The following is a 17,161-nucleotide window of genomic DNA, read 5'->3' as shown; positions in this document are numbered from 1 at the left end:
GGGTGTCCGTGTGCCGTGAGGGTTAACAAGGTCGATACTCAAAACAAAATGCTAAGTTTTTTTCAGCTCATAAGGCAACTTTGTGAATATATAGCACCTAGAAATTCATTTTCATACTCTTCAAATAATTCAAGCAAAATGGTCACTTAACAAGACACAAAAGTGTCCAAGGACATAAAAGTCTCCTGTTACCATTCTAGTGTTAATACTTAAAAAATTAACTGCACATGCACATACAATCTATATGATTGGGATTTTGGGCTTGGGATTGGGATTGGGATTGACTCAAATGATCCCGATCCCGATCTCACTTTTATACAACCCAACCCGTCCGTTTTTATAACCTCCCCCTCACTCACGTTTTTATTTTTTGATTTTTTGATTTTTTATTTTTTATTTGTTTTTAAAAAAAATTTATGTTTTTTGATTTTTTTAAATTTTTTTTTGGATATTATTTGGTACGTGTTTTAGTGCGCGTTGACCTCACCTAACTATTTACTGTCTCACCTACCTACTGAGCTGCTAATCATTGGTTCACCTAATTACTAACCTACTTAATTAACTAACTGTGCGCCTAACTGTGCACAAACCAAAAAACACAGAACATGCAAAAAATTGAAACTTGACAGAACTGTGCAGTGCAAACCAGAAAATGCAAAAAACGCAGAAACACAAGAAATGCTAACTGTGTAAGCTGAAATCTGAGCTTAATAGAACTAGCAAAACAGAGCTTAACAGAACACAGAAAACTTGAATGCAGTCAACAACATTGTGTCTTTCTCTTTTGTTTTTGCATAACAACAATAATCAAACTTAAGCCGCGCCTTTCCTACATAAAAAATAGCTTCAATATAATTTAAAGGTCGCCATTGGAGCTTCACGCGCAGCAGCTCCCCGGCAACGGCGCCAAAAATGTCACTGTTAGGGACTTGCTACGCGCCGTGTGAGAGCCACAAAGGCTCCTAGCACACAGTCATACAACAGACAAGCTCACAAGGAAGAATGGTGTGTCACTCACCTTCCTGCGTAGTTGCAAATGAAGGATTCCCACGCCGCGAAGAAGAGGGAGATGCCGCTACGCCGCGCTCAACCGCCTCGCCGCCGTCGTGCCGCCGCAACGCTCGATCACACACACACTCTCACACGTACACACACACACACAAGGAGATGGTGAAGGAGAAGGTGGAGATGGAGCAAGAGTGGCTTCTAGTGCACAATGAGAGAATGAATAAAAATTAGGTTTAGTGGCTTTTATATGAGCTCACCCCATTCACACTTGGGCGCCCATACTTAGCCAACTAACTCCTTGAATATTCTAATTAGAGAGCGCCTGTCATCGGCGATCACCCTTACCCTGTTCCTATTGGTTCGACAAGCCCGGTACCTGACTCTAAATAATACAACGTTTATAGATCATAGGGTGTCCATGTGCCGTGACGGTTAACAAGGTCGATACTCAAAACAAAATGCTAAGTTTTTTTCAGCTCATAAGGCAACTTTGTGAATACATAGCACCTAGAAATTCATTTTCATACTCTTCAAATAATTCAAGCAAAATGGTCACTTAACAGGACACAAAAGTGTCCAAGGACATAAAAGTCTCCTGTTACCATCCTAGTGTTAATACTTAAAAAATTAACTGCACATGCACATACAAACTATATGATTGGGATTTTCGGCTTGGGATTGGGATTGGGATTGGGATTGGGATTGGCGCAAATGATCCCGACCCCGATCTCACTTTTATACAACCCAACTCGTCCGTTTTTATAACTCCCTCCTCACTCACGTTTTTATTTTTTATTTTTTATTTTTTATTTTTTTTAAAAAAAATATTTTTTAAATTTTTTTTGGATATTATTTGGTACGCGTTTTGGTGCGCGTTGACCTCACCTAACTGTTTACTATCTCACCTACCTACTGACCTGCTAATCAGTGGTTCACCTAATTACTAACCTACTTAATTAACTAGCTGTGCGCCTAACTGTGCACAAACCAGAAAACACAGAAAATGCAGAAAATTGAAACTTGACAGAACTGTGCAGTTCAAACCAGAAAATGCAGAAATCGAAGAAACGCAAGAAATGCTAACTGTGTAAGCTGAAATCTGAGCTTAATAGAACTAGCAAAATAGAGCTTAACAGAACACAGAAAAATTGAATGCAGTCAACAAAATTGTGTCTTTCTCTACTGTTTTTGCATAACAACAATAATCAAACTTAAGCCGCGCCCTTCTTACATAAAAAATAGCTTCAATACAATTTACAAGTCGCCATTGGAGCTTCACGCGCAGCAACTCCCCAGCAGCGACGCCAAAAATTTCACGGCTAGGGACTTGCTACGCGCCGTGTGCGAGCCACAAAGGCTCCTAGCACACAGTCATACAACAGACAAGCTCACAAGGAAGAATGGTGTGTCACTCACCTTCCTGCGTAGATGCGAATGAAGGATTCCCACGCTGCAAAGAAGAGGGAGACGCCGCTAGCCGCGCTCAACGGCCTCGCCGCCGTCGTGCCGCCGCAACGCTCGATCACACACACACACTCACACTCTCTCTCACACGTACACACACACACACAAGGAGATGGTGAAGGAGAAGGTGGAGATGGAGCAAGAGCGGCTTCTATTGCACAATGAGAGAATGAGTAAAAATTAGGTTTAGTGGCTTTTATATGAGCTCACCCCATTCACACTTGGGCGCCCATACCTAGCCAACTAACTCCTTGAATATTCCAATTAGAGTGCGCCTGTCATCGGCGATCACCCTTACCCTGTTCCTATTTGTCCGACAAGCCCGGTACCTGACTCTAAATAATACAACGTTTATACATCCTGTTCCGATTGGTCCGACAAGCCCGGTACCTGACTCTAAATAATACAACGTTTATAGATCATAGGGTGTCCATGTGCCGTGAGGGTTAACAAGGTCGATACTCAAAACAAAATGCTATGTTTTTTTCAGATCATAAGGCAACTTTGTGAATTTATAGCACCTAGAAATTCATTTTCATACTCTTCAAATAATTCAAGCAAAATGGTCACTTAACAGGACACAAAAGTGTCCAAGGACATAAAAGTCTCCTGTTACCATTCTAGTGTTAATACTTAAAAAATTAACTGCACATGCACATACAAAGTATATGACGTTCGTACGGCCGGGTTAACGATGTGAACGCCACATTTATGCAAAAACATATTCTTCTAACAAACGACACTCTATTAGCCGTGTTACCGACTGAGTGCCGCCTGAATCTAAGGAAAAACAATGTCCTACATACGAACATCTGTTAGCCGCGTTACGGACCGATGCCCATATGTTGTTTGGAAAATGGGAAGGGAAGTTGACCACCATAAGGATACTAGATTCGCCGTGTTATCGCCTTAGTACCCAGACAGTAATCCAATACTTACCACAAGGACACCATCTTCCCCGCGTCACCGAGGTGATGCCCCTGTGATAAGCACTGTTCCGGAGAACAACTTACACACACACACACACACTCCCATTGTGTTGTAAGTTACCTTAATATTGCTGCGCACTACGACAAAAGGCACGCTACCACACAACGTATACACACACACACACAACACATACCCGGATCGTGTGGTCAGGTACTCTGTGGTTGCTGCCGCGCACTGCGACATAGAGCACGCTCCCACACGACCCCCTCTCTCCCTCTCTCCTCTCTCCTCTTCTCCTCTCGATGTACGTGCAAAGGTGGCGCAAGCGCTCTCTCTTTCTCTCTCTCTCTCTCTCTCTCTCTCTCTCTCTCTCTCTCTCTCAAAAGGAGAAAACGGTAATACACCCAGCGGGCCCGATCGGGCCCGCGTATATATAACGCAAACAACCCGCCGGGCTTTTTTGATTCCCCGGCTGGCCTGCAAGGAAAATAATAAAGCCCGACGGGCCCGCCGGGGAAACAGGAAATCCCGGCGGGAGTTTGTGGGTTTGTAAGTCACCCTAAACCGGTTTCTGTGTGGTCATGTTTATTGAGATCATGTAAATGTGTCAATAAGACCTTGTGATCACACAAAATTTGACGTAATTACGTAAATATTAATCCCTGGGTAGTCCAATGCCGAGAATAAGAGGGAAAACACAATTTTTTATGCTTGTAAAGGAAAAAGATTGTGTAAAAGACAAAATCTTAGATCGGTTCTCTTATACATGCAGCACAAGAACAAAAGAAAGTGCTAGGAGCTTGAGAAAGCAAACTCAAAAGAGTGAAAAATAAACAAAACCAAAAGAACCTAAGTTTGGAGAGACAAAATGGACCAAGGTTGAGTTCAAAAATAATTGTCAAGAACTCAAAAGAACATTGAAAGAAGTGTAGACAATGGAGATAGAAAGTGAAGAAGGAGAAAGCACTACGATGGAGATTATGAATGAACCTTCCCACTATCAGAAATTGACTATCCCCCATCCTGAGCCCAGACTATGAAGGAACCTCAAGTGGGTGGATCTTTCAATATGTCAACACACGAGTCACTTGAATCCTGATGCTAAACCCAATCTACAACGTCCCTATACCTATAATGACACATTTGCCAAACAAATTAAAGAGGAGATCGATAAGCTAAAGGAGGCAGAATTCATCTATGAGATTAAGCACACTAATTGGGTGTCACCCATTGTGGTTGTACCCAAGAAAAATGAAAAGATATGCATATGTGAGAATCGCAAAAAAGGTGAATGCTACAAACATAAGGGATAACTATCCCTTATGGTTACAAATCACAAAACATGTGCTAGAACGAGTGGTAGGCAAAAATCCTAATCTATCTTGGATTGGCTAGCATGATAGAATACCAATACAAAATGACATTCTCCATGGAATGGACAATCTACCCTTATAGGGTAATGCCTTTTGGCTTGATCAATGCACCAACAACATTCCAAAGGCTAATGATGCACGCTTTCAAAGAATACTTGTGAATATTCTTGGAAATATTTATGGACGACCTTTGTGTTCATTCTCTCCTTTGGGATGAGAATATTAGGCATTTTAGAAAAGTATTCAAGAAATTAAAAACTTATAGAATCTACCTAGACCTTAAAAAATGTGTCTTCATGAATGGTAAAATAAGACAGAATCTTAGGACAGATTGTCTCGGATATTGATATTTGTACATATCTTGATAAGATCAAGGTGATTGTGTAATTGCCCAGACCAACCAATTCCAAACAAGTGCAATATTTAATGGGACACTGTGGATGCTATTGACGATTCATATATATGTATCGGATCATTTCACAGCCCTTATATAGGTTGATAGCTATCTTCCACTGGACAAAAGTGTGTGAAGAGTTATTCACAAAGTTGAAAGAAGCACTTATATCAGCACCAGTACTCAAGGAACCAGATTGGGATAAGATATTACATGTTCACATTGATGCCTCAACATTTTCTATAGGTTGTATCTTAGCTCAACCAAGAGAAGGAACAATGGACTTGCCGGTTTTCTATGCTAGAAGACATCTAAACAATGTGGAAAGAATTACACTACCATGGAATGAGAAGGGTTAGGAATGATGTATGCTGTAAAGACATTTTGGCATTATCTTTTGGCCAAAAAATTCGTCTTTTTCACATTTCATCAAGCCCTCTTGTATCTAGTAAACAAACCTTGCAATACAGGAAGAATCATTTGACCATTTATCATATTTCTTGAGTTTGATTTCACTCTTGTGATAAAAAAAGGAAGACATATTTGATAGCAGATCATCTCTCTAGGCTGCTCAATGGTGAAGCACCCAAAGGAGTGGATGATAATATACCTAACGCTTATCTGCTCAACATCGATATGGATCCAAAATGGTCTCAAATTCGGTGAAACTTTTGAAGCCCTTGGTATTTGGCACTCGGTCATTATTAGAAGAAATCCTACTCGGATTGATCAGGTAGATTCAACACAAGGTGGATGATGGGTTTGCAATGCAGGTTGAATATAGTCAAGAAGCTGTGATTCAAAGAATAGAGTTGTTTGCACTCACAGTGTAGTGCTATATTTTATTGGCCGACGAATATCATCACATGGCCTATACTAGGTAGCAATGGTGACTGAAAAAAGGAATGCAGTTTGTGGGTTCATGGCAGTTGGAAAAGGCTTCTATGTGGTAGAATTCACTTTTGAGAATATTATTCAAAAACTGGTCACGAGAGAAGGCATTTGGGAAGCTGCTTATTTTACTTATGCTATGCCCATGATGCTTAAGTTCTACTCATACAAAGAGTTTATGTGGACTTCTACCCTATGGGATAATTCCATCAAGAATTAGTGTTCCCTTCTTTTCCAAATGCTTGTTACAAGTGCTGCAAAAATTGCCCCCTCTCAAAGGTCACGAAAACTTGGAGGTGGGCCACTAGAGAGGATGAATCCTCAACGGATGGCACAAGGATGGAAATGAGCACCAATGAAGAGACTGGGTCAGGTGGGCAGGTGGATAAAGAGATGGATTGCAACGTAGAAAATATACAAGAGCAACAAGATGCCCCGGTCAGATGTCATATTGGGATCGGTAACATGAGTGAAAGCATGACAAGGGAGATGGAAGTTAAACCTATGGAGATAGGCAACCCATTGATCAGCTAGAGTCCGTAAGCTTTTCTCGTAAATTATTTTTTCATGTTAAAATAATCGTTTAATATGGGGAAGTAATAGGGGAGAAAAAGCTAGAATATTGGTTAAGCTAGAATCATTTAATATGGGGAAGTAATAGGGGAGAAAAAGCTAGAATATTGGTTAAGCTAGAATCATTTAATATGGGGAAGTAATAGGGGAGAAAAAGCTAGAATATTGGTTAAGCTGGCAGACCGTCCACATTAGGGATTAAAGGAGGGAAAATAGGGATCCGAAGGGGGGGGGGGATTTGCAAAAGAGCAATGTGCAACAATGGGCTTAAAAGACCCTAACATTCATCCCATTAATACTTCCAAAATGCTAAGGCTCCAAATTCAAAGGTTGTGTCCATAGGTCAAACACTAGGGAAATTGGATGCTTTGTGTGTGTCCCAAAAAGTCTTCACAAGTCCTACATAGGAGGGGGAGAGCCCTAGAAGTAGGGGATGAGAGAGAAACACACACACACACTCACAAGCTTCCTTTACACAAGGGGAAAGAGGGACACATGTTAGCTCCGTAGCACAGATGCCCACAAGGTGTACTCAAATCCTATTGGATGGCCATGGAGAGGACCAACGAGAATTAGGCTAGAGTAAACCTAGTTTAAGTAATCAAAAAACACTTAATAAAAGAACTAATAGAGTTAAGATCCCTAGAAGACTAATGCACAGTCTCCCAAGGGGTCCAATGAACATCCAGCAGCCCAATGGCTTCCTTGAATCCTATTGGCCAGGAGGGAAAGGGGTCCAATGAGAGTTTAGTTGCATTTATTAATTACCTAAAGCTCTAACAAAAGGGGAAAGGGGGACCATGTCAGAAGGCTATGAAATATCCTTCTTAATGCTCATTGGCTAAGCCTGGAAAGGGCCAATAGGGTTACAACATGAGCAAATAGCAAGAGGGTCGACCAAGAGAGAGAGGGGGCTTATTTTCTGAAGGCATTATCCACACAAACTCATGTGTGAAGCAATAATATTCTCTCTCAACTTATCAAGCTTTAATGGAAAGCTTATCACCTACTCTAAGATTGTGAAAAGGGAGGCATACACCAACAACTCTTGGCTTTGTGATGCAATTCCAACCAAGAGCCAAGATTCAATGCATGCTCATCTCCTCCACCATGATAATTACTAAGCTAAGCTATGCTAATATAAGTGATTATGTGAGACTACTCCTTCTTCATCTCAATCTACTCTCATACCCCGCTAGCTCTCACCATCTTTGAAGGTGTGTCAGGTCTTGGGTCTAAGATCGTGTGAGAATTGATGTTGTGTTTTATAAGTGTTTTGCTTAGTTCTTGAAGTTCCCATCTTCATTGCACTAGCTAGCATTGAAGGAACACAAAGAATTGTATTGTAAAATGTCTCTATTGATGGGAGAAACCATAATACAAAGCCTTTTGGAGGAGGGACCGGCTTCATGAAAATCCGGTCCTCATCTGTTGTCAATAGCTTAATTTCTCTCTCTTTTGAAGTATTGTTGATGCTATCTAAGTAGGTGTTATGCTTTTTGTTGCTCTCTCCAGCCAGGCACTCTTGTTATTCTTATTAGGAATTTATTCTAAAGAAATGCTCACTATGTTCATGCTATTTTCCGCTACACACAAGTTACAAGGCCATTAGTGTTACATTGGTATCAGAGCACAAGGTTTATCTTTTCTTGCTCAAGAAGGGAGGTCCTCAAGCTAGCTATTAATGGTTGGTATTATTAATTGCATGTGAGTAAGTAGAATAGGGATTTTTTAGCCTTGCAGTGCGCCTGCCCTTGTGCAGATAAAGGGGAATAAAGGTGAAGAGCTATGGTCCTAATAGTGGAGTCCTATGGGTCTTGCCTATGACTTAACCACTATTGAGCTATTATAAGCTTGATAGGAGACAGTGTTGTTTTGGTGTTGAACGACCCTCTCTTCTATTCTTTCCAATTAATGGTATTCAAGCCATGTGTACCATAGCTTGAGTGCTTTTTCTAAAGCGGTAAAGAGGAGTAGCAACTAGGGCTTGAAGTGCCAAAGTACACCTAAAAAGTTTACACATAAAGGTTGTTAGAATGGTTGACAATAGTAAAGAGAGTGAAATTAATGTTGATAGCTTTGATTTTTCTAATGAGTAGGCTACTAATGATGCCCCTATGCTTGCTAACTACCTTGTTTCTAGGTTTCAACAAGCTATGGTAAATCCACCCTCCAAAGTGAAGTGCAACGTCAACTTTGTGCTCATGGGATTCTCCAAGCTCCTCACCATGACGAAAGAGTACCTAGGAAGCCTCCTTGTGAGACTTCCAAGATAGGCCTCTCTCCGACTCGGGAAGAAGAAGAGGATCCATATGAAGGGCTCAAAAATTTGCTTCTTGATGATGCATCTCCTTCCCAAAGAAGAATCCAAGAGCCTCCAGCAAAGGAAAGAGAAAGAAGTAAGTCCCTTGCCACATTGGTGGAGATGTCTCCACGAAGACGGTGGGCTAAACGCTCTCCATCACCTCCAAAACGGAGAAGACCATCACACACTTATCCACTCCATACTTCAAAGAGGGATGACAAAAATCAAGAAAAGAAAAAGGCAAGAAAGAGGACACCCTCTCATCCATCTTCTTCATCCTCTTCCTCTTATGAAAGTGATGGTGGAGACAAAGAAGAGAAGGCAAGAAAAAGGCCAGAAAGAGGTCACCCTCTTCTCCATCTTTCTCAAATTCTTCATCTTCTGAAGAAAGTGATGGTGCAACTTTTGAACCTTCAAAAAGAAGAGACCATAGGAAAACCTATGCCGCGTTGAAGAGGTTGTCCAAGCGCTAGAAGTTCAAAGAGGGAGGGAAGAGCATCTCTTTCCTTACCTACGATGGAACCTTTGGTGCTACGGACAAAGTCTTGGCCTTTATCCAACAGTACGATGCGGCGTTTGGATATGAGGGCTTCACGGAGTCCTCTGCGCTTTCAAAAGTCCGCCAAGCAATGGTGGTCTAGCCTACGGGCCAATGATGAAGCTCCATGAACATGGAAAGCTTTAAGAGCTTCCATTATGAAGCAGTTTTTGGCCACCGATGCCAAAGAAAAAGCACTCACCCAATGGCAAAGCTTGAAGCTCTCTCCCTACGAATCCATTCACAAATATGTAGACAAGTTTTGGGACTTAAAACTCAAATCCACTATCTTCAAAAAGTTGTATTTTGCAGAGCAAAAGAACAATTTTTTGCGGCTTCATTGAAGAAATGGCGGAGTATGTCAACTCCCAAAGGCCACGCACCATATTGGCGGTTATACACCATACTATGGTGTCTTCTTGAATCGATTTCCAAACAGGGGCTAAAACAAATTCTAAGCCCATGGAAAACAAGGGTTCCAATGAGCCTAAGGGGAAGGACAATGTCCAAAAGTCTCGTAAGGGCAACTCCAACAAAGCCAAGGGGAAGGGAGTTTACAAAGGTAAAAACAAACTCTCTCCTGAAGAGCTTGAGCATTATCGCAAGCATAACCGTTGTTTCAAGTGCAGCAAGCAAGGTCATGTGTACCGCTCTTGTCCCCAAAAGAACACCGTCCATGAGCCTCCTAGTGCTACCTTGTTCGAAATCCAAGAGGAAAGTCACCACAAAGGATCTTCTCTATGCCATGCTTGGGAAAAGGTAAGAGAACATGATGATTTTATTCTACTCACAATTTCATGTCCATAGATTTGGCCACCAAGCTAGGCATACAAGCTTATGAGATGGGAGATATACTACTCGCAGACGGTGCTTTCAAGGGGCAAGAAGCTTCATTCACTCCGTCAATCGAGAAATTGAGGCTCCATGTCCAAAGATATGTGGACAAAGAGGATGTAATCCTAGGGGCACCATGGTTTGATTGCATGGCTGCCAATGTTAAATTCCCTGAAAGGAGAATCTACTTTATGTTCAGGGAAAAAGTGGGTAGCACCATACCCATTTTACATATGCAAGATTTCAATAATTTAATAAAGAACTCTATTTCCGTGTACATGATTTTTGTTAAAGATTCTCAAAATGAAGCTAATGTTTTAGCAAAAGAAAATATACTCACTCACAAGGAATTAGAGTTATCCAATTTTCTCAAGGGGTTTCAAGATGTCTTTATTAACAACATCCCTTGTGAGCTGCCTCCTAAACGAGGCATCCATGGGAATACGAGAATATAGATGATAGTAGAAAGATTCAATAAACAAACTCATTTTATACCTATCAAAAAGACTATCAAATCCCATCAAATGGAAACCATCTTCATTTCACAAATTTTCAAGTACCATGGATTGCCAGTCCATAGTGTCCGATAGAGATCCTAGAATGACCAATAATTTTTGGAAGGGTCCCTTTGAGAATTTAGGAACAAGGCTAAACTTCTCTTTGGCCTATCACCCACAAATGGGTGGCCAAAGTGAAATAGCTAACCTAACAATTCTTGATATACTAAAAGCCTATGTAACGCAAGTAGATCAAAGATCCCAATGGAAGAAGTACTTACCCTTAGTGGAGTATGCCTACAATAACACTGAACATAATTCCACGGGAAAAGAACCTTTTGAGGTAATTGAGGGAAGATCAAAACGTCCCCTCCTACTTAAGGTACACAGGAAGATCTTTGTTGCAGATGAGTATAGCCAAGACCTACAAGAATCTTTTCAAAAGATTAAGGGTGCTATCTCTATCTCATAGCAAAGGCAAAAGACTACTACTGACAAGCACAAAAGAGTCCAAGACTTTAAAGAAAATGATTGGGTCTTACTCAAATTTCCCAAGGCTCAATTAAGGCACACGACGGGAAAGAATCCTACAGGACACCAAAAGTACTATGCTAAGTTAGCAAAAAGGTACTATGGTCCCTTCCAGATTCTTAGGACAATCAATGAGATGGCCTATCAACTCAAATTCCGAACCATTGGCTCATACACAATGATTTCCATGTGAGCCTACTAAAGCCTTACAAAGGAGAGCCACCTCAAGAACCAACTATTGAAGACCCACCAAAGATCGAGGACCAAGAAGAGGTGCAGCAACACGAGTTCATTCTCCAACATGAAGACAAGGTACTAAGAGGTGGTAATACTATCTGACGATATCTTATTAAGTTTTAGAATTATCATTTTGAAGATGCTAGATGGATGCAAGGCATACAAGTAAAGGATAACCTAAACCTTGTCAATGCTTACAATGCTTTTCTAGAGTAAGCAAATGTACAAATGTTAAAAATGAACAAAATTTTTGTCTTATAAGACTCTCTTTTTCTTTATTGTGCACAAAAATAAAGTAGTATGCATACTTAGATCAAGTTTGTGGAGACGACATCTCCCAAACACCAAGTAGAGCTTGTCACTCTACTATGGAAGATTGATAGGACTAATGTGCCGACATGCTTACGGCAACTTAGTCTCTCAAGCACCAAATGGACTAGTCATCCATTATGGAACAACGTCGTATGGTAACCAATAGAAGAGAGTGTAAACCAAGCTAAGATAAATCCCTTAGAACCTATCATAGAAGAGGATAGTGATACTGACATGTCTTTTGACAAATTGTATCAATGGATGGCTAACCTGCAACTAGGAGGCTTCCAAAAGAAAATGACTATGGGGGGTAGCACCTCCCAAAAACCCTTAAACATACAAAAATACACATCAATCTTCCTAAAGGAAACAAATTCTCATGGAGCCCTAGTGTATTCATATGTTCAAGGACAACAACGCATTTGTACTGAAGAATGGCCAACTAGAGGATTGGCAGTAATCCTAGTAAATAATGATGGTGATAGCTTCCACAACGAGGAGGGAATTCTCTTGCCTCCTAAACTTTATCTTCCTGGAGCCTTCCACATTCATGAAAAGAGAATAAAGAGAGTGGCTATACTTCATGAAAATATTGAGATTTACAAGCACGATGATGGGAGAGTCATCTCTTACTACCATTGCATGGAGCCCCATGTGAATGAATTAAGCAAAGACAAAGTCTTGTACTTGTTTTCAAATGATGCAAAAACTAGAAATCATATCATTTTTGTCAATAAGTACGGATGAGAATACTAGGCAATTCACCCTGAAGGTGTCGAGAGAGTGATAACGCCATATTTATTGGCACAGGCTTCTGAAGATGAGAAAAAGCCCATAGAAACACCTAGCATCTACAAATCCCTTCTTTGATGATTAAATCTCAACCAAATAGACAACCATTCCCAACCCTTAGAACTCGCAAGACACACCACTATAATTTAAAGCATGGATTGAGAAATTTACGACACTAGATCTGAATATAAAAGAGGGTGGATACCAAGCCATGTCAGATCTAGAAGTACCACCAATACCACCACTCCATTAGCAATACCAATATGAGAGTAGCACAAGAACATCAAATCCTACCGGGACTGAAACACCACATTGAGAACAAGAACAAGAACGAGAACAAGAAGAAAGGTTCAAGTAGAAGAATGGTTACTTGCTAGACCATTCAAGAATAATGGGTTAGGAGGACCCCTACTAGGTGGAGAACACATGCCCTATCCTAGGCCAGAAAATGTTTATAGAGAAGGAATAGGGGATCCGTTGTTACAATTGATGGATCATCATAGGATCAATCATCTCAAGTCCAAAAATGGGTTGATCCAAGGGATCACGTTGTCGAGAAATTTGCGGTTTTTCCAGGAAAGCACCGGGCTTATGGCTGTCAGAGTTTGTGAGAGAACTAAAAAAAAGCTATATGAAGGAGTTAAACCATAGATGTCATGAAGACTGGGGTTTGGAAGGAAGTGCAATCAAAGAAGCCCCACTCTTTTTCTCTTGCATTCACACACACAAGAGAAAGAACACAAAAGAGAGTGTCAAAACTACACAAAGATGAAAACATCAAGGCTATGGTCATATGTCACGGGAACCGAATAATAGAGATCGATAGCAAAAGATAGAGAAAGAGATCTTTGTATTGATGAATCTTTGTAGAGTTTTGATACAACAGAGGAGCAAAATATATGGGCGCACTCCGTTGTACGGAGCTCGAACCTCCCGACCACCCCCGAGCTTCAGTTCGCTTGCATGCAGCGTCTCACTCGCACTCGCACTCGCACTCGCACTCTCACTCTCACTTTCACTCGCACTCGCACTCGCACTCGCAGAAGAAGAGATCGGTGAATGATCCCCAAACGCATCACCCGTCGTGCTTTTATCCTTCTTTTCCTCGAAAAGCCTGCACGATTTTCGTACCAAGTATACTTGCGAGAATAATATAAGAACGTGATCGCTAAGCGATCCGTAAAGGTTAGATTTCTATCATGACACTTTGCACAGATCCTGTTTCACACATTGATTTCTGCATCGCCTACAAAATAGCCAAAAGAACATACTCGTGCAACCAATTCAACATGATAATCAAAGTAAAAAACATAATTATATACCTTCATAATCTCAATTGTCATACTCTACCATGAAGAAACAATCCACTTCTTGGTTGATAGCAAGGAGAACTGTATGATGTTGTAGGTCTGTCTGTCCCTGTGTACATTACACTGCTGCTGCCTTTTGTTTGTTTTCATCATAACTTTTACAAACGAACTCAGAATAGAGCGATCCAGATACTCAAAACGACGGGAATAGGTCTGGTCTACAAGATAGCGCAGACAGAATTGCGAAAAACGTCTCTGTTTGGCTAAAAACACAACTTTTAGGTCGCGACTCATAAAACCTCTATTTTTGGATCTCCACTACTTTTTCAATTTATTTTAAGCCTACCCATGCATTTTAATATAAAACACATAAATATAAAACATTGATATTAATAAAAATTTCAATTTTACTATTCATTGACAGACTATCTGTTATTCATTAATCTTTATCAAATACGTCTTTAGTGTATTATTTAAAAAAATAATAATATATGTTCTCTCTTAATATCTCAAACGCATTCATATAAGCTCTATTTAATAGACTATTCAACAATCTTTCAAATCGTGCTAAACGAAAGATATGCCCTGCTACATTCTTTTCGACTTTAAGAACTTCAAAGATTAGTCCTATTACATTCTCCCCTTATCAAAATTAACTCTGTCCTCAGAGTTGGTCTAAAGAGAGGAAATTTCTCTTTGCAAAACACTAAGATCAACCCATGATACATCCTCTACTGGATAGTTCTATCACTTAATCAAAACTTTTACAATGTCTCTATTTCTCAGATGTTTAACACACCTATCTAGCACTAAGTCTGGTTCTACTGTCAATGTTCCGTCATCTTTCAACTTAGAGTTGTCCTCTAAAACATGATGCACATTAGGAACATACTTTTTCAATAAACTCACATAGAATACATGATGCACTTTAACATGAGAAGGCAATTCCAATTTGTAAGCTAATGAACCAATGCGCTTCAAAATTTTAAATGGACCAACAAATCGTGGAGACAATCTTCTATCATTTCCAAGAATCAAATGAGACTTCTCAGGAATAACCGTTAAAAAACCATATCACCAGTTTAATACTCCACAACACGATGTTTCTTGTCATAATACAGTTTATGTCTCTTTTGAGATTCTCTAATATTCCCCCTGATTTTGGCCAACTCGCTATCCATTTTCTCAAGCATCTCACGTGACAGTTCTACCTTATTCCTCGAATTAAGAAAATGAATAGGTGTAGGATAGTTATAGCCATACATTGCCTCAAACGGAGTCATCCTAATAGATGAATGATATGAACTGTTATATGCAAATTCAACCACCAAAGGCAGATATTCATTCCAATTAGATTGGTTTTCATTGACATACATTTGTAACATATCTTCTAGAATACGATTCACTCTCTCTGTCTCCCCATCTGTTTGAGGATGAAAAGCAGTAGACATGCGTAGCTTGGTACCTATAGAGTCAAAAGTCACTTTCCAGAAATGTGAAGTGAACTTAGAATTTTTGTCAAACACTATGCTCTTGGGCATGCCATGCAAACGAAATATCTCTTTCATAAACAAGTATGCAATGGTCAATGCAGTATAAGTTATTTTTACAGGAAAGAAGTGAGCTTGTGTTGTGAGTCTATCTACCACCAGAAAGATCGAATCATACCCTCCACGAGTAGTAGGAAGTCTAATGATAAAGTCCATGGATATACACTCCCACTTCTATAAAGGAATGTCTAAGGGTTGAAGGTCACCAGGCATCCTCTTATGCTCAATCTTAACTTGTTGACATTGAAAGAACTCACACACATAATTCTTAACATCCAATTTCATACGTAGCCAAAAGAATAAGATTTTAATCTTTTCATATGTCTTATTTAATCCAGGATGACCAGAAAAAGGTGAATTATGACACTCATGCAGAATTTGACTCTTAAAAGAAGAATTTGCAGGAATACACAAGCGGTCATAAGAATACAGATTTCCCTTATACAAGTGATATCTGTTTTCATACATTTCACCAATATTCTCACGCAAGAATTTCAAAATAGGCATATAAAAGGAATCATTTTCAACTTCAGCATGTATCTCATCAATCAAATTGGATCGCACAACAGCCAACAAATTACACATGGGCCTACGACTCAATGCATTTGCAACTTTATTTTCTTTTTCACACAAATACTTCAAATCAAAGTCATACTCATCCAGCAATTCAATCCATCTTCTTTGTCTATTATTTAACAATGGCTGAGTGAAAATATACTTCAAGTTTTGATGACCAGTACGCAATTCAAATTTTACACCAAGCAAGAGATGACGCCAATCCTTCAATGCATGAACAACAGCAAGCAATTCTAGATCATGTGTTGCATAGTTCAATTCATGTCGTCTTAATTTCCTAAACTCATATGCAACCACTCTTCCTTCTTGTGTCAAAACACAACCTAATTGTTCACCACTAGCGTCATAGGACACAACAAATGGTTTGCCCATCTCAGGAACTTTTAAAATAAAATTTTTCGCTATTTTAGCCTTCAAGGTCTCAAAAGCAGTCTCACAACTAGAAGTCCACACAAAACCCTTGTCTTTCTTGGTCAATTCGGTCAAAGGACTTGCTATCTTAGAGAAATCTTTAATGTGTGCTCTCTCATATTGTGCTAGATCCATAAAGCTTTTTTACATCTCTTACTAACATAGTTTTAACTTTATCAAGATCAATGTGAATCCCCTCTTTAGAAATCACTCTTCCCAAATACACAATCTGATCCTTTTCAAAAGAATACTTACTTGCTTTGGCATACAATTTATGTTCACGCAAAACCTCAAATGTTTTCTTTAAGTACAATGCATGATCTTCTTCATTCGTAGAATACACAAAAATATTATCCAAGAATACCAGAATGAAGTCATCAAGATACGGGTGAAAAATATTATTCATTAAGCACATGAAAGTTGTTGGTGCATTAGTCAAACCAAAAGCAAGAATTCTAAATTCATAATGTCCATAACGTGTACGAAAAGAAATCTTTGGAATGTCCTCGACCTTAATGCGGATTTGATGGTAGCCAGAACGAAGATCAACCTTTGAAAATATTGTGGCACCACTCAAATGACTAAGCAGTTCATCTAAGTGAGGAATAGGATATTTGTTCTTAATGGTCTTTTTG

Source organism: Adiantum capillus-veneris, chromosome 14, assembly GCF_014529385.1.
Source record: "Adiantum capillus-veneris isolate H3 chromosome 14, ASM1452938v2, whole genome shotgun sequence".
Lineage (NCBI taxonomy): Eukaryota > Viridiplantae > Streptophyta > Polypodiopsida > Polypodiales > Pteridaceae > Adiantum > Adiantum capillus-veneris.
This window is presented reverse-complemented; position numbering follows the sequence as displayed.